The 25,503-nt window shown below is 38.2% G+C and overlaps 2 pseudogenes; both read right to left on the bottom strand.

The window, feature by feature from the left end:
* LOC127673194 (zinc finger protein 120-like) overlaps positions 1-20,741 on the bottom strand; it is a 28,683-nt pseudogene extending 7,942 nt beyond the window's left edge.
* A 163-nt stretch (positions 20,742-20,904) lies between these two features.
* LOC127673193 (zinc finger protein 208-like) overlaps positions 20,905-25,503 on the bottom strand; it is a 129,661-nt pseudogene continuing 125,062 nt past the window's right edge.

Here is a 25,503-nt window from a genome sequence, read left to right as displayed (position 1 = left end):
AAGCTACAACAAAAAGAAGTGAGGGAGCAAAGAAAACAAGGAGGAGACATCAAGAAATTTTCAAGTTGGGGGATGAAATTGATGAAATAGAAAGAGAACAATTCAAAGAATTAATGAAACATGGAGTTGGTCTTATGATCCTTTTATTAGACAAGATAAACAAACCCCTATTAAAAGATAAAGAATATACAAATTAATGAATCTAAAATGAAATGGGGGATTAAATAACAGGTAATGAAATCCAGAGAGTCGTAAAGACATTGTTTAAAAAGGGTGCATTCCACCAACTTGGAAATTCTAAAAGAAATAGCTAACTTCCTCAATAGATTCCACATCCCAAATTTAAACTAGAGATAAACAACTTAAACTGACATAAACATGAAGAAAACCGAATACTTTAAAAATATGTCACCAATATGAGCCCACGTCTATGAGTTTTAGGGTAGCGTCCTACCAGACTTTCAAAGAGGATTTAACAAGAATTCAGTGTATTCAGCAATATAGAAACAAAATAAATATTAGTCAATTTATTTCCTGAACCCCTGATTACTCATATATCCAGTCAGGAAAGACTGAGTGATAAAAAGAGAATTACAGACCAATTATACCTAAAACCACAGATTCAAATAATACTTAAAAGATAAAACAAATAAAATAAAATATAAAACACATCAAAAGATTGGCCACCATTAACAATGAGGAAGGCTTCATTCTAGAATCAGTGATGGTTCAACAAAATGGGATTAAAGTGTAAGAAAAACCAAGAATTGATCATCTCATGAGGTAATATAAAATTCTTACAATATTCAACACCACTTCATGATAAAATTCTCGGAGTTCTGGTGCTTACTGGGGCTGGAACATGGCTCCTTCCATTCCATTATCAGCAGCTTTCAATATTTCAAATATATCACTGCCTAATCTTGGCTTTCCTGGAACTTGCTTAGAGATCTACCTTGATCTCAAAGATCTGCATGACTCTGTCTTGTGAATGGTGGGTTAAAAACCATGTAACACCATGCCTTGAACTAAGCCTTTCTGCTTATATTTTAAATTCAGAACCCAGAATCCAAATCTATCTCTTGGCAATTTGACACATAATTGTATCTTCATGTGTCTACATCAAAACAGTATCCAGGTAATAATAATTCCTAACATGATATAGCTCTCTTTCATATAACTGCAAACCCATATGTTTAGCTGAATGTAATCTTGTCCTAATGTAAACATTCCTTTAATGCCATTGAATATCCTTGATCACAAGATTAAACGTCATTCAACTTCCCGATGATGCCTTGTATTTTGAACCTTTCTTTTTTTATTGTTCCTTTCTTAGTTCCTATGTTTGTTAAAAATTTTCATGCCAAATTCTATGCGGTGATTTTCGTGACTTACTTTGTCAATACAATTAATGTAAACATCTTTACCCCAACGTCAAGGAAACTCTTCAGACGAGGGCAGCAAACTTCTTTGCAAAAGCATAAAAAAAAAAGCTCCAGTGTGGAAATAATCCCAAGGACCCATGTCTATCATATCCCACTTTATGATACCCTCCTAACTCCCACTTAATTCATGATCATATTCATTAATTTTCTCTCCAGCACACAGATTTTGGGGACTTATCCCTAGTGAAAACATTTTACCACACTGATTACATTAATAAGTTTTCTGTCCGGTGTGTGTTCTTTTATGATACTGGAGATGACTGCGCTGTGCAAAGGCTTTACCACATTGATTACAATCATAAGGTTTCTCTCCGGTATGTGTTCTTTTATGATACTGGAGATTACTGTGCTGTGCAAAGGCTTTACCACATTGATTACACTCATAAGGTTTCTCTCCTGTATGTGTTCTTTCATGACATTGGAGATGACTGCGCTGTGCAAAGGCTTTACCACATTGATTACACTCATAAGGTTTCTCTCCAGTATGTGTTCTTTTATGTATTTGGAGATCACTGTTCTGTGCAAAGGCTTTACCACATTGATTACATTCATAAGGTTTCTCTCCAGTATGTGTTCTTTTATGATATTGGAGATGACTGTGCTGTGCAAAGGCTTTACCACATTGATTACATTAATAAGGTTTCTCTCCAGTGTGTGTTACTTTATGATATCGGAAAGTACTGGGGCATGCAAAGGCTTTCCCACATTGATTGCATACATAAGGTTTCTCTCCAGTATGTGTTCTTTTATGATATTGAAAATTACTGCGCTGTGCAAAGGCTTTACCACATTGATCGCATTCATTAGGTTTCTCTCCTGCATGTGTCATTTTATGTCTTTGGAGATGACTGGGTCTTGCAAAGGCTTTACCACATTGATTACATTCATGAGGTTTCTCTCCACTGTGTGTTCTTTTATGATATTGGAGATGACTGGGTCTTGTAAAGGCTTTACCACATTGAGTGCATTCATAAGGTTTCTCTCCAGTAGGTGTTGTTTTATGATATTGGAGGTTACTGCATCTTGTAAAGGCTTTACCATGTATATTACACTCATAGGGTTTCTCTCCACTATGACTTCTTACATGCCTGCAATGATAATTAGCACTTGTGAAATCATTACCACATTCATTACTCTGATCAATCATGTAATCAATATGAATTATGTTTACAATTTCTCTAATGGTAAAGAACCATCAGATCTTAAGGTTTTAGTAATTTATATGTTCATGTTGTTCTCTCTCATTATGAGCTGTTCAAGACACCTGTGATGGTCATTACATGGCTCATATTTATAACACCCTCTTTTTATATGATGTATTTTAGCTATCTAAAGAAAGTTAGAAAGACTCTGATCTGTATAACACTGATTGTATTCAGATTTTTCCTCTAGTGTGAATTACAACACATGTGACTTTGAACCAAGACACACAGAAGAATTTCCAAATTCCTAGTACCCATAAAGATTTTTTACACTATGAGTTTTGGGATATTCCCTGTAAAGCTAAAAAAACAACTAATTGCAAATGTCTTTCATATTCCTAATTTCTTTCAAAGGCAGAATACTACCTATCTTCTTGTTTTAGAACAAAAAAATTATGTTTCTTCTTTACATATCACAATGCTCACATCATTATTATCCATTGTGACACATGATATACCTAATAAAAGAATGATAAATGAAAGGTTATGCATTGCATTCACACTGTTTGAATTTTTGTTTCTCATAACATGTGCAATATGGACTAATGTTTCTCCACAACAATATTCTTGATTCTCATAAAATTCCCTTTCACCAAGCTGAACCAGATTAATACAAGAATATGAGTATCACCAAATTTTCTGTGGATGATTTTCTTATTAAAATGTTTTGGATATAACTTTATCACTATTCAATGTACAGTTTCTAAATACAATGAGGCGCTAAAGATTGGCAGGTCCACAGCATAGCTCTAAAGAAGCTACTTATCAAATGGATACCCAAATCAGGTATTGGACCTTGAGGTACATGGTTTTGTAAGAATATTATAATCATAGCTACAGTTAAAGGACTGTTATTTTACACTCTTGTTTTTTGCTGGAGATTCCATAAGATATTAAAATTTCCTCAGAGACAAATTGGTATCAGCTTGCACATGAAAATTACCTTTCACGTCTTCTAATACTTTGAAAATGTTCTTCAAGATGATGGTCTTCCCAATTATAGCCTAAAATACAGTACCAGAAATGAATGATATACTATTGGAAATTAGGAAATAATCAAGGTACTGTGAATTTTCACTGCACCATGAAAGTTACAGTGAAAATTTAGTGAAACTGAATTATTCAGCTCAATCTTCACTATTCACAATAAAAATGATAGATCATCAATAACCAATAAACATTTGTTTCCTTTAGATAAAATAACAGTCTTACCTATAGCGTTGAGGTTCAGGTAGGTTTCCAACATCACATTTTTGTAGAGATTCTTCTGGGAAGGATCCAGCAAATTCCACTCTTCCTCAGTGAAGTTCACATGCACATCATCAAAAGTCACTGCCTCCTAAATATCCCATACATGTGTACAACACAAAGCATGATACTAACATCAATGTAAAGAAAACACATGTTTCCTCAAAAACATATTCATATAATTTTGGCAATCCACTTATATTTTGACTCAGAATTTACAATCACTGTATCATTTTAGAAGGAGGTTGAATGATAAAATTCATGTGTCTTGCTTTTGAACAATTTGAATAATATACAGCCCTGACAGGGAAATGCCAATTGAGAGGGAAATGCACAGGAAACATCCACAATACTGATCAGATATCTGAAAAATTGTATGAACAATTACTAACTACAAGTCTGATGGGTAAACTGGGTGTATTTGCACATGTCCTTAGTCATAGAGGTACAGGCAGGTGTATGTCATACAGCTGGATGCTGGCATGGCCTATGTAATATGTTCTATGAGACCAAAAGTTATATATTAAGACCCTTGATCTCTACAAAAATCAACTAATGAAACAAAAATGATAGAGAACTCACAGTTCTTTACTAAACATTTCCACCAAGAACTATACATTCACTTCAGGTCTGTACTCATCTTGTACAAGCATGAAGTGCAACAGTTTAAACTATAACATTAATAAAATTTTATTAAAAGGCAATGCATGCTTAAACAGTTACAGATAAACAGATGAAACTATAATAATATAAATTTTGATCATAAATAAGCAATGTAAGGCAGGAGAAAGAGCTCATCAGTGGAAAGCTCTAGCTGGTCTTCCACATTGTGTTTGTAAATTTCTCAGATTCACATGGGGACTATCAACTACTAATTACTTCAAGATCAAGAATTCTGAGACCATCTTATGACAAGTGTAAAGAAGAAACATATGATATACATATTCCTATACATAGGCAAAATATTAATTATTCAAATATTTCAGAACAATCACAAGTGTGCGGAAGAACATCACACACCTGGAATCCAAGGACTCTGAAGACTCCGGTAATATTGATGTAATGAACACATATCAACTTGAGAAATAGTATATAACCTATATAATTGGCCAAATTTCAAAGTGAAACATGAGGATTAAAAGTTGCACAAAAATATTTACTTATTGTGCAAAAACATATCAGGTGGCTTATGTGGTCCCTATGTCGACTATGAGGACAGGAAGAATTTCACAGAGAGAATTTGTGTTGAAAAACAAAAACATAGGAATAAAATTAAAAATTAAGCCCCCAGGCTTGCAAAATAACTTAGCATTAATTGTAAATAGGGCTAAAGCATCTTATGTGATTCAGGGACCGAGTTTAAATATTGACTGTATGGGAGCATGAGAAGAAAGCTGAAGGATCAGTTTCAACTACAGCACAGTAGACACACAGACAAAATATTTCCCACCTAATAGAAAGTCAGGAACACACCTAGAGCACAGAATGATTGAATGCCCAATGAAAACTCGTCCAGCTAGAGACACACCGTATGGGCAATCTCCAATCCTTAACATTATTAAGGATACATTGTTATGCTCCCAGACAGGAGACTTTCATAAGTGTTCAATGAGGGGCTTCACCCAGCAGCTGACTGAAATAGCTGCAGAGAACCAAAGTGAACAAGGGATGGACCTTGTAGATGCTTAAGGAAGAGTTGGGGAAGAATTGAAGGCCCTGAAGATGGTAGGAACTCCACAGGTAGTCTGGCAGACTCAACTAACCTATAACCTTGGGGACACTGAGAGACTGAGCCACCAACCAAATAGCAGACACAGGCTGGACTAAGGCCCCTGGCACATAAGTGTTAGTTCAGCCTTAAGTTCAGGTTAATCTTCATGAGGTCCGTCCAACAACTGGAACAGGCAGTGTCCCTAAAGCTGCTGCCTATCTTTGATATCTGTTCTTTTAACTGTACTCCAATGTCTGGCCTAAATGGGAGAGGATGCATTTAACCCAGCAGACAATTGAAGACCCACATTTTGGGGATACCCAGGTGACCCAATGAACTGCATTCTGACCATGGATGCTATAGGCTTACGTTTATCCTGTGATGAAAATGCATTCAGTCTACTGTGATCCTAATAGTCTGCAGGAGCTCCTACACGGTTCAAATGTCTAAAGTGTCTTCTGACACTCAAGGCAATATCTAGAAAGTTGAATCTTTTAAAATCAGAAAACACGTCCTATCTTTCCAATATAAAATGGTACAGAATAACCCCTTCCTCTTCCAGTAGACAGGAGTGTACACTCCTTTTCCAACCACATGCCATGCCTGCCAGGAGAAAAGTTAGGCTTTCCATAAGATTCACCACACTATTTATTACCCCACATGCAATTTACACAGCTCTACCTAACACTGTACAAAATCCAGAGACAGCATAACCTCTCTCCTGACTAAGTCTCCTGGTGGATTGTTAAGATCATAATTTCCTGCCTGAGAATTCTGCCAGATTTCAACATTAGCAAGCATTCCCTCTTGAACATACCCACGACACAGATCAGTAAAATGGGAAAAACACAGTAAATATTCTCTGAAAATACAGACAGTAAACAATACCTTGGGAATAAAATTACCACCTAAACAAGACAAACCCAGAGACAAGTATCTAGACATATCACCACAAACCCAGATACTTAGATAACAGCATAGGAATATAATTAGCATAAGCCACGAAAATATGTCAACAAGAAATGCAAGGTGTCCTATCACAGCAGGTCCTCAAAAAATAAAACGTGCAAGAGTACTGATACAAAATAAGTTGTTTTGTGGAAAGGAGAGGAGTGAGAACCTGGGGAAGGGATAGGGGTGCACAAGAAGACGTGTGGACTGGAACACATATAGGGAGCAGAGAGCCTGGGATGAGAGTAGAGAAAGACTATAGCAGGGGCTTGTGTAGAGAACAGAAACAGGAAACAAATATAGAGAGCAGCTGAAGTTAGTGCTCCATGTCTATAAAGCACACCTGACAACAGCAGCAGTTGTTGGAGGCAGGTAATGACTTAAGCAGGTGCTCAGTCCCTGAGAGCAGGACATTGAAATTGCCTGCACGTTGACAACTACAGAGGCAAGGTTCACACACACTGAACAAGAAAGTAAGATAAATAGAATAAATGGACTTATTGGTCAAAAAATAATTTGTGTATAAAATTTTAATGGCACTAAATAACAAGGAACACCACAATGTATCAAAAGCAAAGACTTCAACTGACTGCAATAAAAGAATATCAGCTCAAGGGTCAAGAAAATAGTTTTAATGAAATCTTACATGAATAATCTCTAAAGATAAAGATTCCTATTAAGGTACATGAAGCATCCAACATACCAAATAGAGTGAAACAAAAAAGTGCCCTTGCCACAAAATATCCAAAACACTATACATGTAAAGAAATATGAAAACTGTAATAAAAAAATGAAACAAAAACATATCATAGGTTAAAATAGACCTATGAGTTTCATACCTGCCCTCTCAATGTGTAGTTTAAAACACAAAATGTTTTGGACATATCCTTCAGAATCGAGAAAAGCATCCATGATGCTTCTACAAGCAAACCAAAGGTACAAATGATTTGGGAAGATCCAGCCTTGATAGTAATGATATTCAGAGGTCACCATCTTATTTAGCAAGTAAGAAGCATCACTAGAAACCGCACAGGTAGTCACATCTATCTGCTGTTTCCCATCCAACCACTGATAGGAGCCTGCACCTCAGCACCCTCTGAATAGCCACCTCTTCCTCCACATTGTGGGACAATATACTGTGCTTACCATGCTCAGATTTCAGGGCTTCCCCGAGGTCCCCTCACAGCACAACACAGAACAGCAGAGCTCAGATCAGGAAAGAGTGAACTATCCTGGTCTGCAAAGCCACAGGGAACTTGAAGAAAGGTACCCGGAAGATCCCGCCTCTTTCTTTGAATGGCAAGTCTGGCTTGAGTTCTGGATTGGCCAGTAAGCCTTACCACTCCTTACAGTTAAATTCTGCCTCTAGTCCAGGGTGAAATTTTTTTTACAGATCTTAGGAGTGCGTTGCACTCTCTTAGCATTTGTGCCCTGCCTTGCAAGAGGACTTTCACACCAAGCAGCCCTATGGAAGGACCCACTATTCCACCTCAGGCTAGTCAGCTGCCTGCTACTCTCCTTGTTAGCAATGACCCTGCACTTAACAGGACCTAAATTCAGACCTTGCTTGAGCTTTCCTCAGAGCACTTGCCTTCCCCTTCCAGTAATCAAGGTTAATAAGTTGCATAGCTCATTCCTCAGGTGCAGTGGAGATATCAATCTGACTCACAAGGGGAAGGGTGCCCAGGCTATTAACTTAAAGTAGTGACTTTAGGAAACAAGAGTTTTATTTTCTGGCTTCATGCTGGGCTCAGGGAAATTGCAGCTCCCTTTCACTGGAAGATAAGTCCTTGATTTTGAAGTTTCCCTTGGCCTTGGCAGACAGCCATTATTAGAAGAAGAGGACAACTGTCTCTGAGACATTATAATAAATCTTCTTTCTACATATACAGAAAAATTCACCCTCTCTATGAGATATTTTTATCTAGAGAATCTGTGTTAAAACAACTGTGGGTTTTTTCCCCACCTTGCCATTGAGAAAGATGTGCTGAGTAGAAATAGTGTTCCACAGTGGTTGTCATCTGTTTCCTGGTTTTCTCCCAGTTTTTATTCATATGTATCATCTAGTAGGAGGGAATAGTATGAAGCCACATAGCAAACACATGTGTCCTAAAATCCCTCTTTAATGTTAAGAGCCTGGACTCTTAACTGGGTTTCTTCTTTTGATGAGCCAGCTTTATACCTCCAGTGGAAGTCAAGTAACAGGTTATCCCCCTAGATATCAGAAAGAAGAAGGGAAAATGCTGTGCGGAATTCTCAAACAAGCTATGAAGTCAGGTCATGATGAGTGCAGGATCACTGCTCACAAAGGGGAAGAGAAAGCAGCTGAACAACCCCTCACAGCCTCAGTTGCAATGGTGTGTCCTCCTCCAGGGCTGGGTGGGAGTGCAGATGGATGACATTCTTGGAGGACAGGCACAAATGCTATGGGAGTGCAAACCTAACCTGAAATATAAGAAAGTTCTAGCACAGGACTGGAAGCACATTCTAACCTTGAGGACAGGTAAGACTCACTGGCCAATCAAGGATACCAGGCAGACCTGCCAATCAGACTGAGAGGGAAGTTCTTCCTGGTGCCTTGTTGAAGTTTGTTTTAGCTTAACCGGCTTGAATGACTCTCTGTGTCCTGCTGTGAATGATGTTCTTGGCTGACGTGTGGTGACATCAAGAAAGTTCGATTTTTGACACACGTTGAGCACAGGGTCTATCTCCATGAAGAGGAGAAAGTGGGTGAGTACTGGAGCTGGGGTGGGGGGTCCTCCCTGGCGCTGGATGGGAAGCATCAATCACATGTACCCAGATGTGGCCATCTTTGAGGTCCCTTGTGGTGTTCCTCATTTGGTTCATCAGGTGGTGACCTCTGAATAACTTCACTACCAGGGCTGAATCTGCTCAAAACATTTGGACCAGAGGCTTGCTTGCAGAAATGTCATGGGCAGGATGCCAAACATGTACAACCCTAGTATCTTTTGATTCTTATACAAGCCCTGCCCTCAGCATTTGCCACTTATGTGTAATATCCACCTGCAGTTAATTGTGTAGATCTGTTAAAAGGCATCTCATATATTGGGGAGCACTACCATATTAACCTGTGATGCAGAAGAGTAGAATTTATAATTAAAGGACTTACCAAGCTTAGGAAATAGTGACAGTAAGTAGCATTTACTTGATAGAGGACTGCCTCAAAAACACCCCACAGGTGAGTAGTGTGCTAAGCCGTCTGGCTAGAGACTAGGATGCTAGGATTCACATATTTGTTTCCCTGGTTTGTCTAGATATATGGCTGCAAACCATAACAGGTGAGACAACTGTAATGTACAACACAAGTATCCATTTCTTTGCACATGCTCATAGCAAAAATCAGGACTGTAATAAGCATTTCCATGGGTCATTACAGCATCATAACCAACATTAAGGCCTGCTGTGCCTCAAGTGTCCATTTTCTAATTGAGAAAAGCACAGTTCTTCCTCAGTTGAAAGACTACACTAGCTGACAGCCATTTGAGAGGGAGAACACCTATGCACTCGCAGTCAGGAGCTGAGCACGACTGTCTTCTGAAAGGCTCTAACAACAGCAGAGACAGATGCAAATACTTACAGCCAATCATTGGACTCAGGTCAGAGTTAGGGGAAGACTTAGGGGAAGGAAGGAAGAGGCTCTGAGAGACGCCAATCCCTTAAGAAGACCAGCAGTGTCTAGTGACCCAGATCCCCGGGAGCTCACAGAGACTAAGCATTCCACCACAGAGCATGTATGGACGGGTGCATGGCCCCAGGAACATATGTAGCAGAGGACCGCATTGTTTGTACTCAGTGGGAGACTATAACCTAATCCTGCAGAGACTTGATGCTGTCAAGGAGAATGGCAGATGTGAGGTGGTTCTGGGTGCATGGATAGCAGTAGTCGAGGTGGGGTGATGGAGCACCTCTCAAAGTAAAAAGGGAGGGGTATCGGGTAAAGAATGCTGGGAGGTGGAACAGGAGAGTTGGGCGACATTTGTAATGTAAGTAAAAATACACAATTGAGAGGGGTTTTGGAGAGAGAGAAAGAGAGAGAGAGAGAGAGAGAGAGAGAGAGAGAGAGAGAGAGAGAGAGAGAGAGACTTTGTTTGGTGAGCTATCCTTATCCAACATGTCTTTCCTTAAGGTCCTCCAATAACAGCCTGGAGCCTAGGCCTTGGGATCTTTTCCTGAGGCCACAATGTACTGAGAATAAAATAGAGCTCCTTGTCTAAAGCCAGGAATATCCTAGGAGACCTGGTAATGGTCTGGGGCCAGGGCCTTCAGGACAATTTATATCCTCAGAGCCCTACTCTGTCCACCATATGGGGCTGCGGTTGTCAGTCCTAAGGCCACTGTAGGCTTGGGCAGTAATGTTGTTGAGATATGGTGTAATCTCCTAGTGTAGCATTGTCTATGAGACACCTCTCAAGTATGTCTTATTGTATGATAGATTCTGCTGTCTTCATGGAAGTCTACAATTTCTTTCCATTTTCCCTCTGTAGGTAGTTCACAAGATTCTATTCTGAAGAGCTTTACTTAGCGTAAGGCAGGGCTTCTGCAAAACCTCCTTCTTATCTATGTACGTGCTTTTTTCATTTTAAAGATTTATTTCAAAAGATATATTTTTATATTTATTTTTTTTATAAAATATATATTTATATTTATATAACTATATATAAATATATATGTAAACTATATATAAATATAAATATGGCCTGAGGCCACAATGTATAAATATATGTTTATATAAATATATATTTATATTTCATATTTATATTAAAAATAAATAATTAATATATAATACATAAATACATACATGAATATAGGAATAAATATGTAAAAATATATGCCATTCTTAACACCTTTATTTAGCATAAGGCATGGCTTCTGCCAGACCTCCCCACTACAATATTTATACAATTGTTTTTTTATTTTAAAGATTTATTTTAAAATGCTTATATATTTTTATATTTATATTTTTTATAAAAATACATTCTATATTTATATATATTTATATTTCATAATTATTTTTATACATATATCATTTATTTAAAGTATAAAATATATAAATATATATAAAATACAAAAATACATAAACACATAAATGTATATTTGAATAAATATGTAAATATATACAATATTCTTAAGAGCTTTATTTAGCATAAGGCATGGCTTCTGCAAGAGCTCTGTACCACAGCTTTGACACATTCTTTTTTATTTTAAAGATTTATTGTACACACACACACACACACACACACACATATATATAATATATATATATATATATATATATATATATATATATATATATATATATATACCACAAATAGAGACAGTCTCATGCCCCTATTTAAATTGTGCCTATTTAAATATTTTATTAGCATACAAAATAAAATCTATATAAATATTATATAAATATTATATATACAAATAATATATAAAATGTTATATATACAAACATTATATATATTATATGTAAATATTATATATAAATATTATGTATATAAATATTATAGACAAACTAAAATCTGACAGGAGGCGTGGCGAGTCTCCGCAGATATCCACTGAATATCTGGAAGGCGCCTAGTGTGGTGACAATTTAGGTAAAACCACACATATTCAGTGTGTGCACTAGATGTACAGGGACCCATCCCCTGCGTTCCCACACCACCATCACCACACACAACCATTTAAGGGTGTGGACAGCGCATGGAGTTCCTGGAAAATGACAGAACCACCATGATTGTGGGGTCAGTGACAGGGGAGGTGGGTGGTGCTCACAGCATGACTATGTGTCACTGTGGGCGTCACTGACAGGGAAGGTGGGCGGGACCCAGCAAGACTGGGTGTCATTGTGGGCGTCACTGAAAGGGGCGGTGGGCGGGGCTCAGCACAGCTGGGCGTCACTTACAGTGGATGGGGGCGGGGTTCGGTGAGACTGGACTTCATTGTTGGCGTCGCTGACAGGGAAGGTGGGCGTGGCTCAGAATGTGGCGTGTCTACACAGAGTCCCGCCCATCCAGGCCCAGACCATAGGACAGGTGTGGGGTGGAGTAGAGTGTTTTTAGGGTGTGGCGAGGGGAGGAGTGACTGGGGTAAAGGCGTAAAGGCGGGGAGAGGGAGGCAGAAGGAAGGGGGAGAGACAGAGAGACAGAGAGACAGAGACACAGAGAGAAGAGATGGGGAGGGGAAGGGGAAGATGGGGGAGTGTCTCAGAGAGCACACCCTCCCCCTCCGCCTTCTTAGCGGGAATTTCCAGGCCTCAGTTTCCCCCCCAGCCTCCTCCACCTGGGGCGGAGAGCATGGAAAAAGGAGAAGTCCATTGCTCTTCCAGATGTGCAGTTTCCTGAACTCAGCAGGCCACCCGCCCGCCGCAGAGCATTGTGGGGCAGCGCGGCAGCCGACGCCCACCCACCATGTCTCTCGGACCTGGGGGGGAAGGGTGTCGCCCCCAAACTCTAGATTCTCAGTCAGCCATGAAACTTTGTGTCTGCAGCAGGAAATCTCGTCTTGCCTCCATGTTTCTCCCGTCGCTCTGTCCCCAGCCTCAGTTTCCCTTCCAGGTGACCCGGGAAACCATGACCCGCACGTGAGACAAGAGATTCTTGTAAGCCACACCTGAACGCAAGTGTGATAAAATATGTTTAATCCAGACGAGAGCTTTCATGTCGCCTTTTTCATTCGTCTGGCGGCCATGATGGTTCTAGAAAGTGATGTCTACACAGAGGATGTCATCCTCAACTTCACGGGAGAGACGGCAAAGTACGGCGTCATCCTTCATTCCACACAGCATTTTATATATTGTAGAAACTATTAATATTGATTTATGTAAATGGATGTCAACCAGATTGGAAGGGGGGTGCAGTTCCGGTCCCCTCTTGATATTGAGACGCCATCTTGAACAGAGCCGTGCAGGCCCTGTGCGTGCTGCCGCGGTCTCTGTAATTTCACATGTGCGTCCATCTTTCTTGTTTTAGAAACCCTGTTTTCCATGTTCTCAATCCCCTCTGGCACGGATAATAATACTTCAACCTACACTTCCCCAATATATCCTGAGTCCTGAGGAAAGGGATTTTATAGAGACATCCCAGTTGTGAGTGTGTGTTCAAAATTCTTTCAAATCCTAAAAATTGTCTGCCTATGGGGTGTGAATTTGATCTGATCGATTACAGAAGGAAAATTCTCTGAAGGTGGCTGATCAAGATCCTGATGTTTAAGTACAGCGGAATGTATTTAAGAGTTATTTTACTGCTATGTGACCATCAGAAGATAAATATATGCAATTTTACAGTCTCCATATATATATATGCAAATATATACACACACCAATATATATGCAAATATACACACACACCAATATATGTTGCATATATATGCAAATATATACACATTCTATAAGAATTAATGTGTGTGTGAGCTCCACCTGCTGGTTGGTCCTTGTTACTGCAGGCTGTATCCTTTCCATCCAGGGCTCAGTGGTGCCACATTCGTTATCTGCGAGCGCCACCTGCTGGTTAGTTGTGTTATTACCAGCTGAGTATTTTTATGGTTGTGGTTGAATTTTGTCTCTGGTTGGGCCTTTATCTGTTTCCTGATTCTACACAGTGTCACATCCTTCTGGGAACGAGGCCTTGATTTTGTGTCTGTGGTAGTTTTCAGTGAGTAAAGACATATCTGGGAGCTGTGGCTATGCCAGGACCAGGGGGGAATCCCGAGACTCAGTCTGAAGTACGTGAATATCGGCGGATCATCAATTAGGTATTTATTATCAATCGATTGATTATTGGTTATTGATCAGTGATCTTTGACTAGGTATTAATTATCAATTGGTCAATTGTTGGCTATTGATCAATCATCAATTCACTTCTTGCCCCTTGCTCACCGTCATACTCCAGCTTCACACACATGCTCACAGACACCACATACATTTAGTAAAAGCTACTAATATATGCAAATTTATTCAAATTAAATGATTCATGGAAATTCATTAATTTATCCTGGGCTCAGGGCAGTAGAGAGACGCCCACCACTCTGGTTCTTTTCTTATGGGTGTGCACCACTTCCTCGTTATTTCTCATGTCTGCCTGATGTAAAGAAAAAATGGATTGTGTTTGGGGAGAGGTCTTTCTCATGAGTGCCACTTTCTGGTTGTTTCTTGTATCTCTTTTAGAGAGGGAAGGTTTTATTTGTGTTTTTGTGTGCTGCATTTGTGTTTCTCAGAACAAGATGACTTTGAAAATGTGAGTTTAAGGGGGAACCTTGACTAGTGATTTTGATTTCATGAAGTGATTTTGACTTGATGGACATATTAATATGAGACAGTCTATGTCTACCATATTTTCCAGGTTCCCTTCACCACAGAAGATGCCAGGAAGCCGGTTCCTGGCCCCACCTGGGGGTCCCCCCCCCAAAGTGCTTGCTTTCCCCTAATTCACACAGACTGGGATTGTAACACTATTGAAGGTAAGAGGAGGCCATTTGTCCACCGTCCATCTCTGCTGGCAGGTCTCAAGGTGGCCACAAGATGGCCCACAAGTTTGTTCAGAGTGAATAATATTAGGTAGAGAGAAAATAAAACCCTACAGCTTTTTTAGATTGTGTCATGGAGACATTTTTGACAATACACACCCATGGACCCTGAATCACCAGAAGCAAAGGCAGCAGTGCCTTGAACTTTTGTTAATCAGGGAAGACCAGCTGTGAAGACAAAGCCCCAGAGGGTGGAGTACTTAGGAAAGAGTTGTCTAAGAGATTTAAGGATAGTGGCAATGAGAGTATTTAATGGAGGACAGACTGCAGAGGAGACGCAGATGAGAGGACAGAAGCAACAGACTGGAGACCTGGGAAAGATCCTGTTGTTAGCCAAGGCCAAATCAGAAGACCATGAGTGATGCCTAAAAAGGAGATAAGGGGGCCCTGAGAAGCAAAAGTTCCCCCACCACAAGACCAGGGTAACCCTAAAAGTAAAATGGAAACCCTACAGCTTTTTTTTTTTTTTTGATAAAGTTCAACTTTCTGTCTTACTAAAACTTACAGATAGAGTCTTTTCATCAGTTCATAAATGACTTCACAGTGGAAAGAGAAAAAAACAAAAATGCAGGACCTCTTAGATGCTTTGAAAAATTCAGACTATTTAATCCTGTGCTTAAAATAGCCTTTATCTGCCAACTGCAGGTGACCTTTGTAGACCTGGGGAATGCATACTCAGACCAGGGGTCCTGGCATTAGCCAATGGCCAATTTTTCACCAATCAATCAATCAATCAACTTATAATCAGTCAGGAACCTGTAGTTCACAACCAATCAATAAATAACCGAGTCAGTTTTTGGTTCAGCAAAGACCAATGTAATTGAATAATTGTCGTTTGTTTAATTATATTGATTGTTGATTAATTATGGATCAATTAACTTTTGTTGAATATTTGTCATTGATTAATTTACCAATCAATTGGTTACTATTTATTGAACATTTATTGACTGATTGGCAGCTCATGACTGTCTGGTCGTTGACTGATAGTCTGTTATTGATCAATAATCAAGTGACTGATAGGCTTCTGGACAATGAGGCTCATGTGGGACGATTGATAGGTCCATGACTGAAAAATGATCAATGGACAATCGGTTCCCGATTGATTTGTGTTCATTTCAGTTTATTGATCGATTATAGATAACCAATCGAACTCATGATTAAAGATGATGCCAGAATGATTCATTGCCAGCCTCTCTTCTTGAGTGCCCTCAGGTTAACTTCTCAGTTGCCCTGCTGCTGGACCCTGACCTCACTTGCTGGGCTCCTGTATGACTGCTCAGATAGATGCAAGGGTAACAGGGTTTACCAATGGCAACAGCTTCATACAGGATGGACAGGAGTATGCTGTGACATCGGTGGTGTCCAATACCAAGATCACTTGGGAAGGACCACAACTGGCAGGAATGTCAGCCAAGAAAGCTGAACTGGCAGCTCTGAAAAAATCATTACAGCTAAGAACGGACATTTAAGTCATTAAAGTCACTTCCTATGACATATGACTACTTACTTTTATGCTACAGTCACTTCCTATCAAGACACGGCTACTTCCTGTGACAGTGACAGTCACTTCTGGCTATTGAACTGGCACTTGCTCTTTAAGCGAGTCACTGCCTGTGATGTACACTCACTTCCGGTTAGGGCCAGTCACTTCCTGTGACATCACAGCCACTTCTGGGTGTGGCACAACAAATTCTTGTTCTTCAAATGGCCTCTTCCCATTCTGATGTGTCTGCTTCCTCTGGGTTCGTAGACTTAGGCATGCCCTCCTCACTGTGGTAAGATTATCTTTTCCCCAGGGTCAAGACACAAAGGGCTGGTGTGCCATTGCTACCTCTCATGTCGATGAGGACAGTTATAAGGAGAAGAGCCTTCTGATGAGCAAGGAATAAACTCCATCCCAAAGAGCAAAAAGAAAGCCCAGTGGGTGGGCCCTAGAAATTGTGTTCCTCATGCCCTTGATTGCACCAGACCCAGGAGTCCCCACACTCTCTGATGAGAAAAAATATATTATCTGGGCCAAAAAACTGTTGATGTCTCAGTGTTGTAAGAGATGAGGGAGGACAGCTAACTGACTACAAACAAATGTTTGAGAAAAAATGGGTCTAGACAGAAATAAAGGAAGAAATCAGAGACTTTCTAGAGTTCATTGGAAATGAATATGCAACATGCACGATGTCATGGAACACAAAGAAAATGAAAGTGGAGCTAAAAGAAATTTCACAGCACAAAATGCCTACATGAAAAAAATTGGAGAACTCCCATGCTGGCAATTTAACAGCATGTTTTAAAGGCTACAACAAAAAGAAGTGAGGGAGCAAAGAAAACGAGGAGGTGACATCAAGAAAGTTTCAAGTTGGGGGATGAAATTGATAAAATAGAAAGAGAACAATTCAAAGAATTAATGAAACATGAAGTTGGTCTTTTGATCCTTTTATTAGACAAGATAAACAAACCCCTATTCAAAGATAAAGAATATACAAATTAATGGAATCTAAAATGAAATGGGGGATTAATTAACAGGTAATGAAGAAATCCAGAGAGTCGTAAAGACATAGTTTAAAAAGGGTGGATTCCACCAACTTGGAAATTCTAAAAGAAATAGCTAACTTCCTCAATAGATTCCACATCCCAAAATTAAACTAGAGAAAAACAACTTAAACTGACATAAACATGAAGGAAAACAGAATTCATTAAAAATATGTCCCCAATGTTAGCCCACGTCTATGAGTTTTAGGGTAGAGTCCTACCAGACTTTCAAGGAGGATTTAACAAGAATTCAGTGTATTCAACAATATAGAAACAAAATAAATATTAGTCAACTAATTTTCTGAACCCCTGATTACTCATATATCCAATCAGGAAAGACTGAGCAATTAAAGAGAATTACAGACCAATTATCCCTAAAACCACATTTTCAAAAATACTTAAAAGATAAAACAAATAAAATAAAATATGAAACACATCAAAAGATCGTCCACCATTAACAGTGAGGAAGGCTTCATTCTAGAAACAGTGATGGTTCAACAAAATGGGATTAAAGTGTAAGAAAAACCAAGAATTGATCATCTCATGAGATAATGTAAAATTCTCTGACAATATTCAACACCACTTCATGATAAAATTCTCGGAGTTCTGGTGCTTACTGGGGCTGGAACACAGCTCCTTCTATTCCATTATCAGCAGCTTTCAATATTTCAAATATATCACTGCCTAACCTTGGCTTTCCTGGAACTTGCTTAGAGATCTACCTTGATCTCAAATATCTGAATGACTCTGCCTCATAAATGGTGGGTTAAAAAGCATGTAACACCATGCCTAGAACTAAGCTTTTCTGTTTATATTCTAAACTCAGAACCCAGAATCCAAATATATCCCTTGGCAATTTGACACATACTTGTATCTTCATATATCTACATCAAAACAATAACCAGGTAATAATAATTCCTAACATGCTACAGTTCTCTTTCATAAAACTGCAAACCCATATGTTTAGCTGAATGTAGTCTTGTCCTAATGTAACTATTCCTTTAATGCCATTTAATATCGTTGATTACAGGATTAAACTGGATTCAACTTCCTGATGATGCCTTGTATTTTGAACCTTTCTTTTTTTATTTTTCCTTTCTTAGTTTCTATGTTTGTTAAAAATGTTCATGCCAAATTCTATGCGCTGATTTTTTGTGACTTACTTTGTCAATACAATTAATGTAAACATCTTTACCTTAACCTCATGGAAACTCTTCAGACGAGGGCAGCACACTTCTTTGCAAAAGCATAAAAAAAAAAAAAAAAAAAAAAAGAAAAAGAAAAAAAGAAACAAACAAAGAAAAAAAAATCTCCAGAGTGGAAATAATCCCAAGCACCCATGTCTATCATATCCTACTTTATGATACCCTCCTAACTTCCACTTAATTCATGATCATATTCATTAATTTTCTCTCCAGGACACAGAATTGGGGACTTATCCCTGGTGAAAACACTTTACCACATTGATTACATTAATAAGGTTTCTGTCCGGTGTGTGTTCTTTTATGTCTTTGGAGATGACTGGGTCTTGCAAAGGATTTACCACATTGTTTACATTCATAAGGTTTCTCTCCTGTATGTGTTCTTTTATGATATTGGAGATCACTGTGACGGGCAAAATCTTTACCACATTGATTACATTCATAAGGTTTCTCTCCAGTATGTGTTTTTTATGTCTTTTGAGAACAATGTGACATGCAAAGGCTTTATCACACTGATTACATTTATAAGATTTCTCTCCAGTATGTGTTTTTTATGTCTTTTGAGAACACTGTGACATGCAAAGGCTTTACCACATTGATTGCATTCATAAGGTTTCTCTCCAGTATGTGTTCTTTTATGTCTTTGGAGATCACTGCGCTGTGCAAAGGCTTTACCACATTGATTACATTCATAAGGTTTCTCTCCAGTATGTGTTCTTTTATGATATTGGAGATTACTGTGACATGCAAAGGCTTTGCCACATTGATTGCACTCATAAGGATTCTCTCCAGTATGTGTTCTTTTATGATATTGAAATTTACTACGCTGTGCAAAGGCTTTACCACATTGATCGCATTCATAAGGCTTCTCTCCTGTATGTGTCATTTTATGTCTTTGGAGATAACTGGATCTTGCCAAGCTTCAGCTGTTCTACATGACAACTTCATGAACTCACATTTAATACCACCTGGGTTATTCTTACACATGACAAAGCCCAGTTGCACCATTATGTCCAACCTTGGTGATCTCTAGAGCACACCTTTTTTGTCACTCCGAAAATAGCAATCAGTTTTCACCACAGTGATGCTGATTTCTTCTTCATCACCTCTAATTACTAGCTAGCCAGCATCAATTGTCTCTGTATTATTACCATTTAAGACCGAGCTGCTGAGTTCTGCTGCTCACTGGGCCTGGAACACAGCTCCTTCTGTTACTTTATCAGCAGCTTTCAATATTTCAAATATATCACGGCCTAATCTTGGCTTTCCTGGAACTTGCTTAGAGATCTACCTTGATCTCAACAATCTGCATGACTCTGTCTCGTGAATGGTGGGTTAAAAAGCATGTAACACCATGCCTGGAACTAAGCCTTTCTGCTTATATTTTAAATTCAGAACCCAGAATCCAAATCTATCTCTTGGTAATTTGACACATAATTGTATCTTCATATGTCTACATCAAAACAGTAACCAGGTAATAAAAATTCCTTACATGATACAGTTCTTTTTCATACAACTGCAAATCCATATGCTTAGCTGAATGCAATCTTTTTCTAATGTAACCATTCCTTTAATGCCATTGAATATCCTTGATCAGAAGATTAAACTTCATTCAACTTCCTGATGATGCCTTGTATTTTGAACCTTTCTTTTTTTATTTTTCCTTTCTTAGTTTCTATGTTTGTTAAAAATTTTCAGGCCAAATTCTATGCGGTGATTTTCATGACTTACTTTGTCAATACATTTAATGTAAACATCTTTACCTTAACCTCAAGGAAACTCTTCAGACGAGGATAGCAAACTTCTTTGCAAAAGCATAAAAAAAAAAAAAATTTCCAGAGTGGAAATAATCCCAAGCACCCATGTCTTTCATATCCTACCATGATACCCTCCTAACTCCCACTTCATTCATGATCATATTCATTATGTTTCTCTTCAGCACACAGAATTTGGAGACTTATCCCAGGTGAAAACAATTTACCACATTGATTGCATTAATAAGTTTTCTGTACGGTGTGTGTTCTTTTATGATACTGGAAATCACTGGGTCTTGTAAAGGATTTACCACATTGTTTACATTCATAAGGTTTCTCTCCAGTATGTGTTTTTTTATGATATTGGAGATTACCGTGATGTGCAAAGGCTTTACCACATTGATTACATTCATAAGGTTTCTCTCCAGTATGTGTTCTTTTATGTATTTGGAGAGCAATGTGCTGTGCAAAGGCTTTACCACATTGATTACATTCATAAGGTTTCTCTCCAGTATGTGTTCTTTTATGATATTGGAGATGACTGTGCTGTACAAAGGCTTTACCACATTGACTGCATACATAAGGTTTCTCTCCAGTATGTGTTCTTTTATGATTTTGGAGATGACTGTGCTGTGCAAAGGCTTTACCACATTGACTGCATACATAAGGTTTCTCTCCAGTATGTGTTCTTTTATGATTTTGGAAAGTACTGTGATGTGCAAAAGTTTTACCGCATTGATTACATTCATAAGGTTTCTCTCCTGTATGTGATCTTTTATGTGTTTGGAGATTACTGTGAGCTGCAAAGGCTTTACCACATTGATTACATTCATAAGGTTTCTCTCCAGTATGTGTTGTTTTATGATATTTGAGATGACTTGATCTTGTAAAGGCTTTACCACATATAAGACACTCATAGAGTTTCATTCCAGTATATCTTCTTACATGCCTGCAACGATAATTAGCACATGTGAAATCTTTACCACATTCATACTCTGATCAATCATTTAATCAATATGAATTATGTTTACAATTTGTCTAATGGTAAAGAAGCAGCAGATCTTAAGGTTTTAGCAATTTATATGTTCATGGTGTTCTCCCTCACCATGTGTAGTTCAAGACCCCTATGATAGTTATTACATGGCTCATATTTATAACACCCTCTTTTTATATGATGTATTTTAGCTATCTGAAGAAAGAACAACTCTGATCTTTATAACACTGATTGTATTCATATTTTCTCCCCTCGTGTGAATTACAACACTTTTGACTATTAACTAGGACACACAGAAGAATTTTCAAATTCTTAATACCCATAAAGGTTTTCTAAACTATGAGTTTTGGGATATTCCCTGTAACAATAGAAAACCAACTAATTGCAAATATCTTTCACATTCCTATTTTCTATCAAAGTCAGAATACTATGTATCTTCCTGTTTTAGAACAAAAAATTTTATATTTTGTCTTTCAATATGCCTATGCTCACATCATTTGTATCCATTGTGACACATGATATACCTAATATAAAAGAATGATAAATGAAAGTTTTACACATTGCATTCACACTGTTTGAATTTTTGCTTCTCATACCATGTGCAATGTAGTCTAATGTTTCTCCACAACAATATTCTTGATACTCATAAAATGCTCTCTCACCAAACTTAACGATATTACTACAAGAATATGAGTATCACCAAACTTTCTATGGACTAATTGCTTATTAGAATGTTTTGGATATAGATTTATCATTATTAATTATGCAATTTCTAAATACTTTGAGGCTATACAGAATGTCAAGCCCACAGCATAGCTCTAATGGAGCTATTTATCAAATGGATACACAAAGCAGATATTGGATTTTGAGGTACATGGTTTTGTAAGAATATTATAATCATAGCTACACTTAAAGTACTGTTATTTTGCTTTTAACTAGAGATTCAATAAGATATTAAAATTTCCTCAGAGACAATTTTGTATAAGCTTGCACATGAAAATTACCTTTCATGTTTTCTACTACTTTGAAAATGTTCTTCAAGATGATGGTCTTCCCAATTATAGCCTAAAACACAGTACAAGAAAATGAATGATATACTATTGGAAAATAGGCAAAATTAGAGATACTGTGGATTTTAACTGTACTGTGAAAGTTTCAGTGAAAATTCAGTAAAGCTGAATTATTCAGCTCAATTTTCATACAGTTAAAATAATAGAAGATCATCAATAACCAAAAAACATTTTTTCATTCTGAAAAAAAAAAATAACAGTCTTACCTACAGCTTTGAGGTTCAGGTAGGTTTCCAACATCACATTTTGGTAGAGACTCTTCTGCGAAGGATCCAACAAATTCCACTCTTCCTCAGTGAATTTCACATGTACATCATCAAAAGTCACTGCATCCTAAATATCCCATACAAGTGTACAACAAAAAGCATGATACTAACATCACCAGAAAATAAATATATGCTTTCTCAAATATATACTCATATAATTCTCGTGCTTGCTCTGCTTATTTTCTGACTCAGAATTTATAATTACTGTGTCATTTTAGAAGGAGCTTTAATTATAAGATACAACTGTGTTACTTTTGAACACTTTGAGTAGGATACAGCTTTGCCAGAGAAATGCAAATTGAGAAGGAGATGCAGAGGAAACAGATCCACAATACCGAGCACACATCTGAAAAATTGTATGAACAATTGCTAACAACAAACATGATGGGCAAGCTGGGTGTATTTTCTCATGTCTTTAATCACAGAGGCACAGGCAGGTGTATGCCATTTAGCTAGACTCCGGCATGGCCTTTGTAATGTGTTCTAGGAGACTAAAATGTATATTTTAAGACCCTCAATCCCTACAAAAAACAACCATGGGAAAAAAATGATACTGAACTCAAAGTTCTTTATGAAAGTTCCTACAAAGAATGATAAATTCACAGAACATCTGTATTCATCTGGCAGAAATATGAAGTTTAATCTATAACATTTGGTCAAATTTCAATCCTAAAGATATGGATGAAAAAACACGGAGCCGGGCGGTGGTGGAGCACACCTGTAATCCCAGCACTCTGGGATTACAGATACAGGCGGATTTCTGAGTTCGAGGCCAGCTTGGTCTGCAAAGTGAGTTCCAGGACAGCCACGGCTACACAGAGAAACCCTGTCTCGAAAAAACCAAATCCAAAAAAAAAAAAAAAAAAGAAAAGAAAAGAAAGAAAGAAAAACCGCACAAAAATATGCTTATATTACAAATGCAAGACATGTGTCTTTTGTGGTTTCTCTACTACTTTAACGACAGACAAAGCTACACAGCGAATTTTGTTTTAGAAAAGAAAAACAAAGAATAAAATAAATATAAAAATATAAAACAACTAGACTTGTAAAATAGATTATCACTGATTAGCAAATGTATCTATTGTATTTTACATGATTTAAAGAAAGAGATTATAGTGAATATATGGGAGCATGAAAAGAACGTTGAAGGGTCAGTTTCAACCACAACACAGAACACACCAAGGACACAATGTTTTCCCTCTACAAGAAACGCTGGGTAAAATCTGGAGCAGAGACTGAGGGCATGGCCAAAGAAAATTTGCCCCACTTGAGAGTGCCATCCTATGGACAGGCACCAATCCATGACATTATTAATGACACTCTGTTATGCTCCCACACTGAAGCCTTGATTAATTGTCCACTGAGTGGATCCACCTCCCCCCCCAGCTGACTGAAAAAGCTGAAAAAATCCAGAGTCAAACCTTGCATGGACCTTGGGGACTCTTGTGGAAGAGTTTGTGGAATGATTGAAATCCCTGAGGAGGATAGGAACTCCACAGGAAGACCAAGAGACTCAAGTAACAAGCACCCCTGGGGACACTCTGAGACTAAGCCACCAACCAAATAGCATACACAGGACGGACTAAGTCACCTGGCACATATATAGCAGATGTGCAGCGCAGAGGCTCAGAAGGTCGTCTAATAACAACTGTAGCAGTGGATGTCCCTATAGCTGTGTGTGTGTGGGGGGGGTGGATATCTTTTGAATCTGTTTCCTTAACTGGGCTGCCATGTCTGGCTTCAGTGAGAGAGGATGCACTTAACTCACAAGAGAATTGATGCACCAATTTTGGGGATACCTGGGGGCCCCACAACCTCTCAAAGAAAAACAGAGGAGACTGGGGGAGGGACTCTGCCATATCAAGGGACATATAATGGGGATAGTGATAAGGGTGACAATGAATATATAAATTATTGGAAAAGCAAAAAAAGAGAGAAAAAATAAAATTTTCATTCTACAAACACTTTCCTGGAAGGTATCTGCAATGGCTCCTACCAGAATTTTTTCCACAAGCTTCACAAAGAAAGACAGACAGGACAGACAAGCGGCCAAAGACATCATCCTATCTGGGAACTTTTTGTTTCAATCAACTACATACCCTGATCACTATAGGCAAAGGTTCATCGTATGATGTAAATTCATTCAGTCTTTCTTCAGTGATCCTAGCAGTCTGCAGAAGCTCCTACACTGATCAAATGTCTAAAGTCTCCTTGGACACTCAAGGAAAAATCTTGAAAGTCACATCTTTTAACAGTTTGTCTACTTCCTTTCCCTGTATACATCTTTCAATGGCAGATTTACCAATACCTTAGTTATCCCAACAAGTTGTGTTCGCAAAATGCAACTCAAGCATCATCCTCATAATTTCACTGCAATGAACTTCCCTGGGGTGCTGACTGTACAAAAGAATGGTGTAATAGTGCCAAACTGAAACCATACAGGAATAATCCATAATCTTGAAATTTATCATCTATCAGTTTTCAGAAGACATACCATATGAATGATCCTCTCAAGTTTGACTTCTAAGTTGATGGACTTTGCGTCACTTAAACCACATTTGCAGCAGGTTTTATTAAAAGTTCCTTCTTGCAACTAGGAAAC

Source organism: Apodemus sylvaticus, chromosome 22 (genome assembly GCF_947179515.1).
Source record: "Apodemus sylvaticus chromosome 22, mApoSyl1.1, whole genome shotgun sequence".
NCBI lineage: Eukaryota > Metazoa > Chordata > Mammalia > Rodentia > Muridae > Apodemus > Apodemus sylvaticus.
This window is presented reverse-complemented; position numbering and strand designations above follow the sequence as displayed.